Source organism: Salvelinus alpinus, chromosome 27 (assembly GCF_045679555.1).
Source record: "Salvelinus alpinus chromosome 27, SLU_Salpinus.1, whole genome shotgun sequence".
Taxonomy (NCBI): Eukaryota; Metazoa; Chordata; class Actinopteri; order Salmoniformes; family Salmonidae; genus Salvelinus; species Salvelinus alpinus.
In genome coordinates, this window is record NC_092112.1 from 28,059,016 (window position 1) to 28,076,641 (window position 17,626).

A 17,626-nucleotide genomic window follows, 5' to 3' on the forward strand; every position below is an offset into this window, starting at 1 on the left:
AAACAAGTTTTGAAGCCACATAATCCAAAAGAAAGGCTTTAATTGTCACGCCCTGACCTTAGAGATCCTTTTTATGTCTCTATTTTGGTTTGGTCAGGGCGTGAGTTGGGGTGGGCATTCTATGTCTGGTGTTCTATGTTTTCTTTTTCTGTGTGTTTGGCCGGGTGTGGTTCTCAATCAGAGGCAGCTGCCTCTCGTTGTCTCTGATTGAGAACCATACTTAGGTAGCCTTTTCCCACCTGTTTGTTGTGGGTAGTTGTTTTCTGTTTTGTGTTGTTGCACCAGACAGAACTGTTTCGTTTCGTTCTCTCTCTTTGTTGTTTTTGTTGTTTCAGTGTTCAGGTTATTTATTAAATTATAATGAACACTTACCCCGCTGCGTTTTGGTCACCTTCTTTCCAGGACGATCGTAACATTAATATTTAATATTTAATAATCTAATATTTTTTCGTAAAATTACTGTTCGCAATTCAGAAATTATTATTTTGATTCACATAACTCTATTCACCGCGATTGAACTCGAATACAATGACCAAGTGAATTGTTAATTTCGTCCAAAAAAAAGTGTTTAAATGAATAATCGGAATCGTTCAAAAAATGTAATCAACTTTGAATGACCTTATTCTCGAGTGTCGTTGGAAGTTTTTTGGGGACATAACGAAAACATGAATCATGGTAATAATAGCTAAACAGTTAACTATAGGGTACAATATATGTTTTGAATTGGCTACCTAGCTATAAGTCTGTTCTCTATCATATGTTATAGACTAGGCCTACCTACCTGCCTGCCACTGCAATGTCCGACTTTCTCCCTCTCTTTGAGCAACGGCCCACTCCTCTTGCACAGATGCGCGCAAACACAACAGACGCGCTAAAGTCCCTTTTGAGCCTGGTTTATATGTTGATTTTGATTTGATTGATAAAATATTTTAACACAGTGCCTAAATAATTTCAATTTTCAGAAATTATTAATTTCCATGACTTTTCCAAAACAGTTCGGATTGGATCATTTCCCAAAACTTTTCCACAGTGGTGTTAAGTAGGCTAGTTAAGTAAAAATACTTTAAAGTACTACATAAGTCGTTTTTTGGGGTGTCTGTACATTTTGAATACTTAGCAGGTCATGAAAAGTGTCCAATTCACGCACTTATCAAGATAACATCTCTGGTCATTCCTACTGCATCTAATCTGGTGGATTCACTAAACACAAATGCTTTGCTTGTAAATTATGTCTGAGTGTTGGAGTGTGCCCCTGGCTATCTGTAAATTAGAAAAACGAGAAAATCGTGCCTTCTGGTTTTATTAATATAAGGAATTTGACATGATTTATAGGTCTACTTTGATACTTAAATATAATTAAAGCCAAAAACTTTTAGACTTTTATTCAAGTAGTATTTTACTGAGTGACTTTCACTTTTACTTTCACTTTCACTTCAGTTATTTTCAATTATGGTAACTTTACTTTTACTCAACTATGACAATTGGGTACTTTTTCCACCACTGCTTTTCCAGGCCTGGAAAACATCATTTTAAAATGAAATTTATTTTCCAGGATTTTTGTGTAAGAGCTCTTCAGCAGAGGACACATATCTAACAGCTTATAGAACGGGATGAACTTTGTCCCCAATTTAACCAGCTTCACTATATAAAAGCTCAGTGGTTTTACCTAAGACTTTGCTTTGACAACAGTCCAGTGGAGTTGTAATCTGGAATATACTTTTCTCATAGAGCCAAACCTTTAAGGTATTCACGTTGCAGACATGATAGACCGAAATATGAAAAATATTTTGCTGGTATCCATTGGATTTTTATCTCTGTTCACAGCTTATGGAGGACTTCAGAGTTTACAGGTAACTCAAGATACTGTCGTGTCGATCATTAAATAGACGATTGCTTGAATATTAAGGTACAATTCAACACTGCAATTTCTGGTTCTTGATAATTGATGGCACCATCCCTCTCCTGTGTTACAGAGCAGTCTGAATGCCGAGGATGGGATGGGGGTGACATCTCTCAGTGTTATCTATGCCTCCATCATCCTGTCACCCATGTTCCTAACACCCATTCTCATCAAAAACCTGGGCTGCAAATGGACTATTGTTGTCGGCATGGGCTGCTATGTGACCTATTCAATTGGGAACCTCTATCCAGGATGGTAAAGCAAACTGTCCAAAACCTGTTCCGACCTTCATTGTTTACAACTTTCAACAAGCTGTGTTTCTTCTTCATGATTTAAGAGCAAAATTACAATACAACTAATCATGTACCTCCCTACCTCAATGAGTAAAACATTTGGCATAGTACACATATATTAACTTGTTGTTACCAAGTAGAGTTGGGATTATTTCAGTACTCTGTGAGTAAATTAAACTAATTATGTGAAAGTAGTGTCCATCGACAAAGTTGTTTACACACATGGTATGAATCCTATCCCTCTCTGCTATGCTTCCTGGACTGGCCTGTCAGTAGCTGTGTTAGTTTACAAACTGTAGGCAGTGTCTGATGCTAACCATATTAATCTGTCCTCTTCTAGGTACACTCTGATCCCCACCTCTGTGATCCTGGGTATGGGAGGTTCTCCACTATGGTCAGCCAAGTGTACCCTTCTCACCATCTGCGGCAACCTGCAAGCCCCTAAAGAAAACAAGGCAGCAGCGGATGTTATCAATAAGTACTTTGGCATATTTTTCTTGATATTCCAGTCTTCGGCTGTATGGGGAAACCTCATGTCGTCGTTGATATTTGGTTCAGATACAGATATACGTAAGTAGCAAGTGCACACAAACACACACAAACAAACACACACACACAAGTATGCACACACGCACACACAGAACAAATGCAACTTGTTTGTGAAAGTAGTAGCATTTGTAAGTTAAAGGGTGACTAGGATAAAGTGAATGAGATGCATCATGTGCAGTGTACATTATGAGAGGTGTTCTTGCCCAACCATCCTCTATGGTACCATCTATCATAATGATATCTTTATGTTCTCCTAGCTGACATCTCTGAGGAAGATCTACAATATTGTGGTGCAGGTGTGTGCGTTGATATCAATGTAAACTCTACGACCAAAAGACCAGCACAAGAATTGGTCTGGACACTAGTCGGCTGCTATATTGGTAAGAACCTACTATCAGTGTTACAGGTTGACACGGCCATAATACTGCATTTACCCCCCCACCACCATTTTGCCATGGTCCAGAGAGAGAATGTTGCCGTTTTAAAGCTAATTTCCCTCAACTCTACACTTTTTGCCATGGGGCAGAGAAAAAAATATGTGGTTTTATAGCTCATCGCATGCTTTTGTTCACATTTTGCCATGAGGCTGAGAGAAGATTCTGCAGTTTTAAAGCACATTTCCTGATATTCTACAGTTTTATAATGCTATTCTACACATTTTGTCATGAGGCTGTTAGGTTCCGAACAAACAGAGTAAAAACTCAAACGGATGACTAGGAAAAGCTCAAACCAAGTTTATCCACCCACTGGGCCATATAGCTGCAAAGACAAGGTATGATTACACAAGCACATATATTTATAACCTCCTACTAGGTGGGGTCAACTCCTTACTTTTATTTTTATCTGTTATTTTACCAGGTAAGTTGACTGAGAACACATTCTCGATTACAGCAACGACCTGAGGAATAGTTACAGGGGAGAGGAGGGGGGTGAATGAGCCAATTGTAAACTGGGGATTATTAGGTGACTGTGCTGATTTGAGGGCCAGATTAGGAATTTAGCCAGGACACCACGGTTAACACCCCTACTCTTACAATAAGTGCCATGGGATCTTTAATGACCTCAGAGAGTCAGGACACCCGTTTAACATCCCATCCGAAAGACAGCACCCTACACAGGGCAGTGTCCCCAATCACTGCCCTGGGGCATTGGGATATTTTTTAGACCAGAGGACACCAATTCCAGCAGCATCTCATCTCCCATCCAGGGACTGACCAGGACCAACCCTGCTTAGCTTCAGAAGCAAGCCAGCAGTGGTATGCAGGGTGGTATGCTGCTGGCTTGCTTCTGAAGCTAAGCAGGGTTGGTCCTGGTCAACAGCCGATACATCTTGGATTGATACATGTTGCTAGGCATGTTGCTAGGCAGGAACTTAGTTGATTCCTCTCACTGGTGTAGTCATGGCCCTGCCTGATGCTAGAACCTTCGTGGGTGTGGAAATGTATGTGTTTGAGATAGAACTGTAGTAGGAGGGTCGTTGTGATGGGCTTCTCTGGCCCCCCTCCCAGAGGTTTCTTTTCACTTCATCTGTTAACTTTTACTTGGTACTCATCCCGGATCCGGGAGCACCCCCCACAGTAAAAAAGCTGACTAGCATAGCCTAGCATAGCGTCACAAGTAAATACTAGCATCTAAATATCATTAAATCACAAGTCCAAGACACCAGATGAAAGATACACTTCTTGTGAATCCAGCCATCATTTCTAATTTTTAAAATGTTTTACAGGGAAGACACAATATGTAAATCTATTAGCTAACCACGTTAGCAAAAGACACCACTTTTTTTACTCCACCAGTTTTTTACTCCATCAGTAGCTATCACTAATTCGACTAAATAAAGATATATATAGCCACTAACCAAGAAACAACTTCATAAGATGACAGTCTGATAACATATTTATGGTATAGCATATGTTTTTTTAGAAAAATGTGCATTTTTCAGGTATAAATCATAGTTTACCATTGCAGCCACTATCACAAAACTCACCAAAGCGACTAGAATAACTACAGAGAGCAACGTGTATTACCTAATTACTCATCATAAAACATTTCTTAAAAATACACAGCGTACAGCAATTGAAAGACACAGATCTTGTGAATCCAGACAATATTTCAGATTTTCTAAGTGTTTTACAGCGAAAACACAATATATCGTTATATTAGCATACCACATGAGCTAACATCACCCCAGCATTGATTCAAGGCAAAAAGAGCGATAACGTTATCACCACCAAAATATATTAATTTTTTCACTAACCTTCTCAGAATTCTTCAGATGACAGTCCTGTAACATCATATTACACAATGCATATAGAGTTTGTTCGAAAATGTGCATATTTAGCATCACAAATCGTGGTTATGCAATGTAATCTGTCAAAACATGGCATGCATTCTGGCCGGCGCCATCTTGGAAAGGCACCTAAGTTTACGATTATTTATCGATTAGATTGACTAAAAAAATACAGGTTGGACAGCTAATGAAAGATGCATTAGTTATTAATGCAACCGCTGAGTTAGATTTTTAAAATTAACGTTACTAGACATACTGCGTTACAGCCAGACTAGTGCCGCAACAATGGCCGACAAATGCGTTTACATTTTTCCACATAAATACGGAATAAAATCATAAATAGCTCTTACTTTTGGACGAGCTTCCATCAGTATCTTGGGCAAGGTGACCTTTGTCCAAAAGAATCGTTGCTTTGTTGTAAAACGTCCTCTTCAACTTCGGAACTAGCAGCTAACAATAGCTACGTGGCACACACATGTCCAAATCCTCAAAGCGCAATACTACGAAAATTCCGAAAATAGCAATATACTCGCATAAACTGATATAAATCGGTTTAAAATAACTTCGTTATGATGTTTCTAACACCTATATCGAATTAAATCACAGACGGATATATCTTAGCCCGATAACGAGAGCTTTTGAGCATGCCATTCTGATGTCCTCTCTTGCGCCTTGACGAGCGTCCAAAAGTGTCATGTTTTGTCTTTGATCATCATGTCTTGTCCCTGTGCTTCCCTCTGCTGGTCTTATTAGGTTCTTTCCCTCTTTCTATCCCTCTCTCTCCCCCTCCCTCTCTCCCTCTCTCGCTCTCTCTCTCTATCGTTCCGTTCCTGCTCCCAGCTGTTTCTCATTCTCCTAACTACCTCATTTACTCTTTCACACCTGTCCCCTATTTTGCCCTCTGATTAGGAGCCCTATTTCTCCCTCTGTTTTCCGCTTCTGTCCTTGTCGGATTCTTGTTTGATGTTTGCTGTTCTGTGTCCTTGTTCCGCCCTGTCGTGTTTTTGCCTTCTTCAGATGCTGCGTGTGAGCAGGTGTCTATGTCAGCTACGGCCTGTGCCTTCCTGAAGCGACCTGCAGTCTGTGGTCGCGTCTCCAGTCGTTCCTCTCTACTGACGAGAGGATTTCAGTTTCCTGTTTTGGATTTTCCTATGTTAATATCCAGGAGTATCATTGTTTGCTTAAGACTGGAATAAAGACTCTGTTTCTTTAAGTCGCTTTTGGGTCCTCATTCACCAGCATAACAGAAGAATCCGACCAAGATGGACCCAGCGACTACGGATTCTCTCATCACTGCCATCGAGATCCAGGGAGCAATGCTCGGCAGACACGAGCAGGAATTGTCTGCTGCTCGTCATGCCGTTGAGACCCTGGCCGCTCAGGTCTCCGATCTCTCAGGACAGTTTCAGAGTCTTCGTCTCGTGCCACCAGCTACTTCCTGGTCTTCCGAGTCTCCGGAACCTAGGGTTAATAACCCACCATGTTACTCTGGGCAGCCCACTGAGTGTCGCTCCTTTCTCACCCAGTGTGATATTGTGTTCTCTCTCCAGCCCAACACATACTCTAGAGAGAGAGCTCGGATCGCTTACGTCATATCACTCCTTACTGGTCGGGCTCGGGAGTGGGGCACAGCTATCTGGGAGGCAAGGGCTGAGTGTTCTAACGTTTATCAGAACTTTAAAGAGGAGATGATACGGGTTTTTGATCGTTCAGTTTTTGGGAAGGAGGCTTCCAGGGCCCTGGCTTCCCTATGTCAAGGTGATCGATCCATAACGGATTACTCTATAGAGTTTCGTACTCTTGCTGCCTCCAGTGACTGGAACGAGCCGGCGTTGCTCGCTCGTTTTCTGGAGGGACTCCACGCTGAGGTTAAGGATGAGATTCTCTCCCGGGAGGTTCCTTCCAGCGTGGACTCTTTGATTGCACTCGCCATCCGCATAGAACGACGGGTAGAACTTCGTCACCGAGCTCGTGGAAGAGAGCTCGCGTTAACGGTGTTTCCCCTCTCCGCATCTCAACCATCTCCTCCCACCGGCTCAGAGACTGAGCCCATGCAGCTGGGAGGTATTCGCATCTCGACTAAGGAGAGGGAACGGAGAATCACCAACCGCCTGTGCCTCTATTGCGGTTCTGCTGGACATTTTGTCATGTCATGTCCAGTAAAAGCCAGAGCTCATCAGTAAGCGGAGGGCTACTGGTGAGCGCTACTACTCAGGTCTCTCCATCAAGATCCTGTTCTACCTTGTCGGTCCATCTACGCTGGACCGGTTCGGCTGCTTCCTGCAGTGCCTTGATAGACTCTGGGGCTGAGGGTTGTTTTATGGACGAAGCATGGGCTCGGAAACATGACATTCCTCTCAGACAGTTAGGGAAGCCCACGCCCATGTTCGCCTTAGATGGTAGTCTTCTCCCCAGTATCAGATGTGAGACACTACCTTTAACCCTCACAGTATCTGGTAACCACAGGGAGACCATTTCCTTTTTGATTTTTCGTTCACCTTTTACACCTGTTGTTTTGGGTCATCCCTGGCTAGTATGTCATAATCCTTCTATTAATTGGTCTAGTAATTCTATCCTATCCTGGAACGTTTCTTGTCATGTGAAGTGTTTAATGTCTGCTATCCCTCCTGTTTCTTCTGTCCCCTCTACTCAGGAGGAACCTGGTGATTTGACTGGAGTGCCGGAGGAATATCATGATCTGCGCACGGTCTTCAGTCGGTCCAGAGCCAACTCTCTTCCTCCTCACCGGTCGTATGATTGTTGTATTGATCTCCTTCCGGGGACCACTCCCCCTCGGGGTAGACTATACTCTCTGTCGGCTCCCGAACGTAAGGCTCTCGAGGATTATCTGTCTGTTTCTCTCGACGCCGGTACCGTGGTGCCTTCTTCCTCTCCCGCCGGAGCGGGGTTTTTTTTTGTTAAGAAGAAGGACGGTACTCTGCGCCCCTGCGTGGATTATCGAGGGCTGAATGACATAACGGTTAAGAATCGTTATCCGCTTCCCCTTATGTCGTCAGCCTTCGAGATTCTGCAGGGAGCCAGGTTCTTTACTAAGTTGGACCTTCGTAACGCTTACCATCTCGTGCGCATAAGAGAGGGGGACGAGTGGAAAACGGCGTTTAACACTCCGTTAGGGCATTTTGAATACCGGGTTCTGCCGTTCGGTCTCGCTAATGCTCCAGCTGTCTTTCAGGCATTAGTTAATGATGTACTGAGAGACATGCTAAACATCTTTGTTTTCGTTTACCTTGACGATATCCTGATTTTTTCACCGTCACTCGAGATTCATGTTCAGCACGTTCGACGTGTACTCCAGCGCCTTTTAGAGAATTGTCTCTACGTGAAGGCTGAGAAGTGCGCCTTTCATGTCTCCTCTGTCACATTTCTCGGTTCTGTTATTTCCGCTGAAGGCATTCAGATGGATCCCGCTAAGGTTCAGGCTGTCAGCGATTGGCCCGTTCCTAAGTCACGTGTCGAGTTGCAGCGCTTTCTCGGTTTCGCTAATTTCTATCGGCGTTTCATTCGTAATTTCGGTCAAGTGGCTGCTCCTCTCACAGCTCTGATTTCTGTCAAGTCGTGCTTTAAGTGGTCCGGTTCCGCCCAGGGAGCTTTTGATCTCCTCAAGAAGCGTTTTTCATCCGCTCCTATCCTTGTTACTCCTGACGTCACTAAACAATTCATTGTCGAGGTTGACGCTTCAGAGGTGGGCGTGGGAGCCATTCTGTCCCAGCGCTTCCATTCTGACGATAAGGTCCATCCTTGCGCTTATTTTTCTCATCGCCTGTCGCCATCGGAACGCAACTATGATGTGGGTAACCGCGAACTGCTCGCCATCCGCTTAGCCATAGGCGAATGGCGACAGTGGTTGGAGGGGGCGACCGTCCCTTTTGTCGTTTGGACTGACCATAAGAACCTTGAGTACATCCGTTCTGCCAAACGACTTAATGCACGTCAAGCTCGTTGGGCGTTGTTTTTCGCTCGTTTCGAGTTCGTGATTTCTTATCGCCCGGGAAATAAGAACACCAAGCCTGATGCCTTATCCCGTCTCTTTAGTTCTTCTGTGGCTTCTACCGACCCCGAGGGGATTCTCCCTGAAGGGCGTGTTGTCGGGTTGACTGTCTGGGGAATTGAGAGGCAGGTAAAGCAAGCACTCACTCACACTGCGTCGCCGCGCGCTTGTCCTAGTAACCTTCTGTTCGTTCCTGTCTCTACTCGTCTGGCTGTTCTTCAGTGGGCTCACTCTGCCAAGTTAGCTAGCCACCCCGGCGTTCGGGGTACGCTTGCTTCTATTCGCCAGCGGTTTTGGTGGCCTACTCAGGAGCGTGACACGCGCCGTTTCGTGGCTGCTTGTTCGGACTGCGCGCAGACTAAGTCAGGTAACTCTCCTCCTGCCGGTCGTCTCAGACCGCTTCCCATTCCTTCTCGACCATGGTCTCACATCGCCTTAGACTTTATTACCGGTCTGCCTTCGTCTGCGGGGAAGACTGTGAGAGCCGCCAATAAACGTAGGATTAAGAGTCCTAGGTATTGTCGCGGTCAGAGAGTGTGGCTTTCCACTCGTAACCTTCCCCTTACGACAGCTTCTCGCAAGTTGACTCCGCGGTTCATTGGTCCGTTCCGTGTCTCTCAGGTCGTCAATCCTGTCGCTGTGCGACTGCTTCTTCCGCGACATCTTCGTCGCGTCCACCCTGTCTTCCATGTCTCCTGTGTCAAGCCTTTTCTTCGCGCCCCCGTTCGTCTTCCCTCCCCCCCCCGTCCTTGTCGAGGGCGCACCTATTTTCAAGGTACGGAGGATCATGGACATGCGTTCTCGGGGACATGGCCACCAGTACTTAGTGGATTGGGAGGGTTACGGTCCTGAGGAGAGGAGTTGGGTTCCATCTCGGGACGTGCTGGACCGTGCGTTGATTGATGATTTCCTTCGTTGCCGCCAGGGTTCCTCCTCGAGTGCGCCAGGAGGCGCTCGGTGAGTGGGGGGGTACTGTCATGTTTTGTCTTTGATCATCATGTCTTGTCCCTGTGCTTCCCTCTGCTGGTCTTATTAGGTTCTTTCCCTCTTTCTATCCCTCTCTCTCCCCCTCCCTCTCTCCCTCTCTCGCTCTCTCTCTCTATCGTTCCGTTCCTGCTCCCAGCTGATTCTCATTCTCCTAACTACCTCATTTACTCTTTCACACCTGTCCCCTATTTTGCCCTCTGATTAGAGTCCCTATTTCTCCCTCTGTTTTCCGCTTCTGTCCTTGTCGGATTCTTGTTTGATGTTTGCTGTTCTGTGTCCTTGTTCCGCCCTGTCGTGTTTTTGCCTTCTTCAGATGCTGCGTGTGAGCAGGTGTCTATGTCAGCTACGGCCTGTGCCTTCCTGAAGCGACCTGCAGTCTGTGGTCGCGTCTCCAGTCGTTCCTCTCTACTGACGAGAGGATTTCAGTTTCCTGTTTTGGATTTTCCTATGTTAATATCCAGGAGTATCATTGTTTGCTTAAGACTGGAATAAAGACTCTGTTTCTCTTAAGTCGCTTTTGGGTCCTCATTCACCAGCATAACAAAAAGAACGTACATGTCACTCCATGGCGTTTTATAAACTCGGAGAAATACGTAGAGACTCCATTCCACTTCTCATTGGTTACTGACATCCAGGGGAAGGCGGGTGCAGTTCATTTCGATCCATAGGGCACACACAGAGCTTTAAACTGATCTGAGAACAGAGACTATTTTTCTGACCTTCGCATGTCCTGTCATGATTTTCGCTGTAGAAAGAGTTCTGGTTCACCCACAGACATAATTCAAACGGTTTTAGAAACTAGAGATTGTTTTCTATCCAATGGTAATAATAATATGCATATTGTACGAGCAAGAATTGAGTATGAAGCAGTTTAATTTGGAGACGATATTTTCCAAAGTGGAAACAGCACCCCCTGTATTGAGAAAAGGTTATTAACTTGACCTGGGGTCGAATTCCTCTCTCATCCCTAGTTCCGCAGCTGACCTGCCTCATCAGAGACTAACTGTTTCCTTTCGCCTCCCTCCTTAGTAACGTTGATATTCAACAATAACATGTTTGAACAGAACATTTTTGGTTACTACATGATTCCATATGTGTAATTTCATAGTTTTGATGTCTTCACTATTATTCTACAATGTAGAACATAGTAAAAATAAAGAAAAACCCTGGATTGAGTAAGTGTGTCCAAACCTTTGACTGGTACTGTTTATCTATCAGTACAGTGGCTTACGAAAGTATTCACCCCCCTTGGCATTTTTCCTATTTTGTTGCCTCACAACCTGGAATAAAAAATTAAAAAATTGCCAGTTTGTATCATTTGATTTACACAACATGCCTACCACTTTGAAGATGCAAAATATGTTTTATTGTGAAACAAACAAGAAATAAGACAAAAAAACTGAACTTGATCATGCATAACTATTCACCCCCCCAAAGTCAATACTTTGTAGAGCCACCTTTTGCAGCAATTACAGTTGAAAGTCTCTTGGGGTATGTCTCTATAAGCTTGCCACATCTAGCCACTGGGATTTTTTCCCATTCTTCAAGGCAAAACTGCTGCAGCTCCTTCAAGTTGGATGGGTTTCGCTGGTGTACAGCAATCTTTAAGTCATACCACAGATTCTCAATTGGATTGAGGTCTGGGCTTTGACTAGGCCATTCCAAGACATTTAAATGTTTCCCCTTAAACCACTCAAGTGTTCTTTAGCAGTATGCTTAGGGTCATTGTCCTGCTGGAAGGTGAACCTCCATCTCAGTCTCAAATCTCTGGAAGACAAACAGGTTTCCCTCAAGAATTTCCCTGTATTTAGCGCCATCCATCATTCCTTAAATTCTGACCAGTTTCCCAGTCCCTGCCGATGAAAAACATCCCCACAGCATAATGCTGCCACTATCATCACCCTGATGTTTTCAGGGTGATGAGAGGTGTTGGGTTTGCGCCAGACATAGCGTTTTCCTTGATGGCCAAAAAGCTACATTTTTGTCTCATCTGACCAGAGTACCTTCTTCCATATGTTTGGGGAGTCTCCCACATGCCTTTTGGTGAACACCAAATGTTTTTGCTTATTTTTTCTTAAAGCAATAGCTTTTCTTCCAGACACTCTTCCATAAAGCCCAGCTCTGTGGAGTGTATGGCTTAAAGTGGTCCTATGGACAGATACTCCATTTTTGAAGTAGGGTCTCTGTTACTACTCTGATTAATGCCCTCCTTGCCTGGTCGTTGAGTTTTGGAGACCCCTCTCTTGGCAGGTTTGTTGTGGTGCCATATTCTTTAAAAAATGTAATAATGGATTTAATGGTGCTCCGTGGGATGTTTAGAGTTTCTGATATTTTTTTATAACCCATCCTGATCTGTACTTCTCCACAACTTTGTCCCTGACCTGTTTGGAGCGCTCCTTGGTCTTCATGGTGCCGCTTGCTTGGTGGTGCCCCTTGCTTAGTGCTTTTGCAGACTCTGGGGCCTTTCAGAACAGGTGTATATATACTCAGATCATGTGACACTTAGATTGCAAAATTATGTAACTTCCGAAGGTAATTGGTTGCACAATATCTTATTTAGGGGCTTCATAGCAAAGGAGGTGAATACATATGCATGCACCCCTTTTCCGTTTTTAAATAATATTTTGAAACAAGTAATTTTTTTCATTTCACTTCAACAATTTGAACTATTTTGTGTATGTCCATTACATGAAATCCAAATAAAAATCAAGTTAAATTACAGGTTGTAATGCAACAAAATAGGAAAAACGCCAAGGGGGATGAATACTTTTGCGAGGTACTTGTATATACAGTGGCAAGAAAAAGTATGTGAACCTTTTGGAATTACCTGGATTTCTGCATAAATTGGTCATCAAATTTGATCTGACCTTCATCTAAGTTACAACAATAGACAAATAGAGTGGGTGTCACGATCGTCGTTAGGTGAAAGAGAGGACCAAGGCGCAGCGTGATATAAATACATCTTCTTTTTATTTGAAGATGAAACGAACACTAATACAAACTAGACAAAACAACCGTGAAGATACAAAACGAAAGTGCAGACACAAGCAACTAACGTCAAGACATAGACAATTACCCACAACCTACCTAATTCCTATGGCTGCCTAAAATATGGCTCCCAATCAGAGACAACGATAGACAGCTGTCTCTAATTGAGAACCAATCCAGGCAACCATAGACTTACATAAACACCTACACTGAACACAACCCCATGAACTCTACAAAACACCCTAGACAATACAACCACCCTAGACTAGACAAAAACACACAAACATCCCCCATGTCACACCCTGACCTAACTAAAATAATAAAGAAAACAAAGATAACTAAGGCCAGGGCGTGACAGTGGGCTTAAACAAATAACACACAAATTATTGTATTTTTCTTGTCTATATTGAATACATCATTTAAACATTCACAGTGTAGGATGGAAAAAGTATGTGAATGACTTTTCCAAAAGCTAATTGGAGTCAGGAGTCAGCTAACCTGGAGTCAGCTAACCTGGAGTCCAATCAATGAGATGAGATTGGAGATGTTGGTTAGAGCTGCCTTGCTCTATAAAAAACACTCACAAAATTTGAGTTTGCTATTCACAAGAATCCTTGCCTGATGTGAACCATGCCTCGAACAAAAGAGATCTCAGAAGACCTAAGATTAAGAATTGTTTACTTGCATAAAGCTGGAAAGGGTTACAAAAGTATCTCTAAAAGCCTTGATGTTCATCAGTCAAATTGTCTATAAATGGAGAAAGTTCAGCACTGTTGCTACTCTCCATAGGAGTGGCCGCCCGGCAAAGATGACTGCAAGAGCACAGTGCAGAATGCTCAATGAGGTTAAGAAGAATCCTAGAGTGTCAGCTAAAGACTTACATAAATCTCTGGAACATGCTAACATCTCAGTTGACGAGTCTACGATACATAAAACGCTAAACAAGAATGGTGTTCATGGGAGGACACCACGGAAGAAGCCACTGCTGTCCAAAAAAAACATTGCTGCATGTCTGAAGTTCGCAAAAGAGCACCTGGATGTTCCACAGCGCTCCTGGCCAAATATTCTGTGGAGAGATTAAACTAAAGTTGAGTTGTTTGGAAGGAAGGAACACACAACACTGTGGAGAAAAAAAGGCACAGCACACTAACATCAAAACCTTGTCCGAACTGTAAAGTATGGTGGACAGAGCATCATGGTTTGGGGCTGCTTTGCTGCCTCGGGGCCTGGACAGCTTGCTATCATTGGCTGAAATGAATTCTCAAGTTTATCAAGACATTTTGCAGGAGAATGTTAGGCTATCTGTCCGTCAATTGAAGCTCAACAGAAGTTGGGTCATGCAACAGGACAACGACCCAAAACACAGAAGTAAATCAACAACAGAATGGCTTCAACAGAAGAAAATACGCCTTCTGGAGTGGCCCGTCAGAGTCCTGACCTCAACCCGATTTGAGATGCTGTGGCATGACCTCAAGAGAGCGGTTCACACCAGACATCCCAAGAATATTCCTGAACTGAAACAGTTTTGTAAAGAGGAATGGTCCAAAATTCCTCCTGACCGTTGTGCAGGTCTGATCCGCAACTGCAGAAAATGTTTGGTTGAGGTTATTGCTGCCAAAGGAGGGTCAACCAGTTACTAAATCCAATTGTTCACATACTTTTCCCACCCTGCACTGGGAATGTTTACACGGTGTGTTCAATAAAGACATGAAAACGTATAACTGTTTGTGTGTTATTAGTTTAAGCAGACTGTGTTTGTCACATTTATGACCAATTTATGCAGAAATCCAGGTATTTCCAAAGGGTTCACATACTTTTTCTTGCCACTGTATACACTATATATGCACAAAAGTATGTGGCCACCCTTCAAATTTCTGGATTCGGCTAGTTCAGCCAAACTCGTTGCTGACATGTGTATAGAATCGAGCACACAGCCATGCAATCTCCATAGCCAAACATTGGAAGTAGAATGGCCTTCCTGAAGAGCTCAGTGACTTTCAATATGGCACCATGATAGGATGCCAGCTTTCCAACAAGTCAGTTCATCAAATTTCTGCCCTGCCAACTCTAAGTGCTGTTATTGTAAAGTGGAAACATCTAAGAGCAACACCAGAAACAACAGGACCGCCAAGTGCTGAAGCACGTAGCGCGTAAAAATCGTCTGTCCTCGGTTGCAACACTCACTACTGAGTTCCAAACTTCCTCTGAAAGGAACATCAGCACAATAACTGTTCATCGGGAGCATCATGAAATGGGTTTCAATGGCCGAGCAGCCGCACACAAGCCTAAGATCACCATGTGCAATGTCAAGCGTCGGGTGGAGTGGTGTAATGCTTGCCGCCATTGAACTCTGGAGCAGTGGAGACGCATTCTCTGGAGTGATGAATCACGCTTTGCTATCTGGCAGTCCGACAGATGAATCTGGGTTTGGCGGATACCAGGAGAATGTTACCTGCCCAAATGCATAGAGCCAGCTGTAAAATTTGGTGCAGAAGGAATAATGGTCTAGGGCTGTTTTTCATGGTTCGGGCTAGGCTCCTTAGTTACTTTGAAGGGAAATCTTAACGCTACAGCATAAAATGACATTCTAGACGATTCTGTGCTTCCAACTTTGTGGCAAAAGTTTGGGGAAGGCGCCTTCCTGTTTCAGCATGACAATGCCCCCGTGCACAAAGTGAGGTCCATACAGAAAAACCATGACTGGCCTGCACAGAGCCCTGACCTCAACCCCATCGAACCCCTTTGGGATGGATTGAAATGCTGACTACGAACCAAGCCTAATTGCTCAACATCAGTGCCCGAATTCACTAATGCTTTTGTGGCTGAACAGAAGCAAGTTCACGCAGTAATGTTCCAACATCTAATGGAAAGCCTTCCCAGAAGAGTGGAGGCTGTTGTAGCAGCAAAGGGGGGACCAACTACATATTAATGCCCATGATTTTGGAATGACATGCTCGAAGAGCAGGTGTCCACAAACTCATATATATATTATATACACTGCTCAAAAAAATAAAGGGAACACTTAAACAACACAATGTAACTCCAAGTCAATCACACTTCTGTGAAATCAAACTGTCCACTTAGGAAGCAACACTGATTGACAATACATTTCACATGCTGTTGTGCAAATGGAATAGACAAAAGGTGGGAATTATAGGCAATTAGCAAGACACCCCCAATAAAGGAGTGATTCTGCAGGTGGTGACCACAGACCACTTCTCAGTTCCTATGCTTCCTGGCTGATGTTTTGGTCAATTTTGAATGCTGGCGGTGCTCTCACTCTAGTGGTAGCATGAGACGGAGTCTACAACCCACACAAGTGGCTCAGGTAGTGCAGCTCATGCAGGATGGCACATCAATGCGAGCTGTGGTAAGAAGGTTTGCTGTGTCTGTCAGCGTAGTGTCCAGAGCATGGAGGCGCTACCAGGAGACAGGCCAGTACATCAGGAGACATGGAGGAGGCCGTAGGAGGGCAACAACCCAGCAGCAGGACCGCTACCTCCGCCTTTGTGCAAGGAGGGGCACTGCCAGAGCCCTGCAAAATGACCTCCAGCAGGCCACAGAGCAGAGTTTCCTCTCCGGTGAATAAACAAAGGTGAGGAGACGATACATGGTTCTTACCCTGCCTCGAGGAATCCAACGTTCAAGAATTCTTTACCAACGGAAGAGTGGCTAAAAGTTATGTTTGTGACCTTCTTTTGTTGTTTCTTTTGCAGAACTATGTGACCTGTTCCTTAGGAATCCATTACGTTGGATATGCGATGATATGTTTTGGAGCCACAAATTCGTTATGTTCCTTTATGTTTGGGAGGTTGGCAGAATACACTGGAAGAGCCCCACTGTTTTGCTTGGGTAAGAAGAGCTTTCTAATAAAGACATTAACATTTTCATTTGTATCCTATACGACACACTTAAAATCAAATCACTTACTACTCACCGCTCTTACAGCTGCAGCGATCAACTTTGCCTGTATCATGGCCCTGTTGTTCTGGAGGCCTCACCCAGACCAGCTGCCAGTGTTCTTTGTGTTTCCTGCTCTCTGGGGCATGGCAGATGCGGTATGGCAGGCACAAACCAACTGTGAGTTGAGTTATTGAAATGTATTACCGTGACATGCTAGGTACATCAAACATTTTGTACAGAACAGAGGTAACAGTGGTTTTGTTCTTATTTGCAGCACTGTATGGGGTTCTCTTCCCCAGACAAAAAGGATGAAATACTATGAATTAATCAAAATAATATTTAATGAAAATACAGTACCAGTCGAAAGTTTGGACACACCTACTCATTCAAGGGTATTTCTTTATTTTTACTATTTTCTACATTGTAGAATAATAGTGAAGACATCAAAACTATGAAATAACACATATGCGATCATGTAGTAACCAAAAAAGTGTTCAAAAAATCAAAATATATTTTAGATTCTTCAAAGTAGCCACCCTTTGCCTTGATGACAGCTTTGCACACTCTTGGCATTCTTTTAACCAGCTTTTCCAACAGTCTTGAAGGAGTTCCCACATATGCTGAGCACTTGCTGGCTGCTTTTCCTTCACTCTGCGGTCCAACTCATCCCAAACCATCTAAATTGGGTTGAGGTTGAATGGTTGTGG

At 43.7% G+C, this 17,626-nt stretch overlaps 1 pseudogene; it reads left to right on the forward strand.

The window, feature by feature from the left end:
• Window positions 1–1,760: 1,760 nt before the first annotated feature.
• On the forward strand, window positions 1,761–17,231 carry LOC139555862 (protein unc-93 homolog A-like; annotated as a pseudogene).
• The last annotated feature ends 395 nt before the right edge of the window (window positions 17,232–17,626 follow it).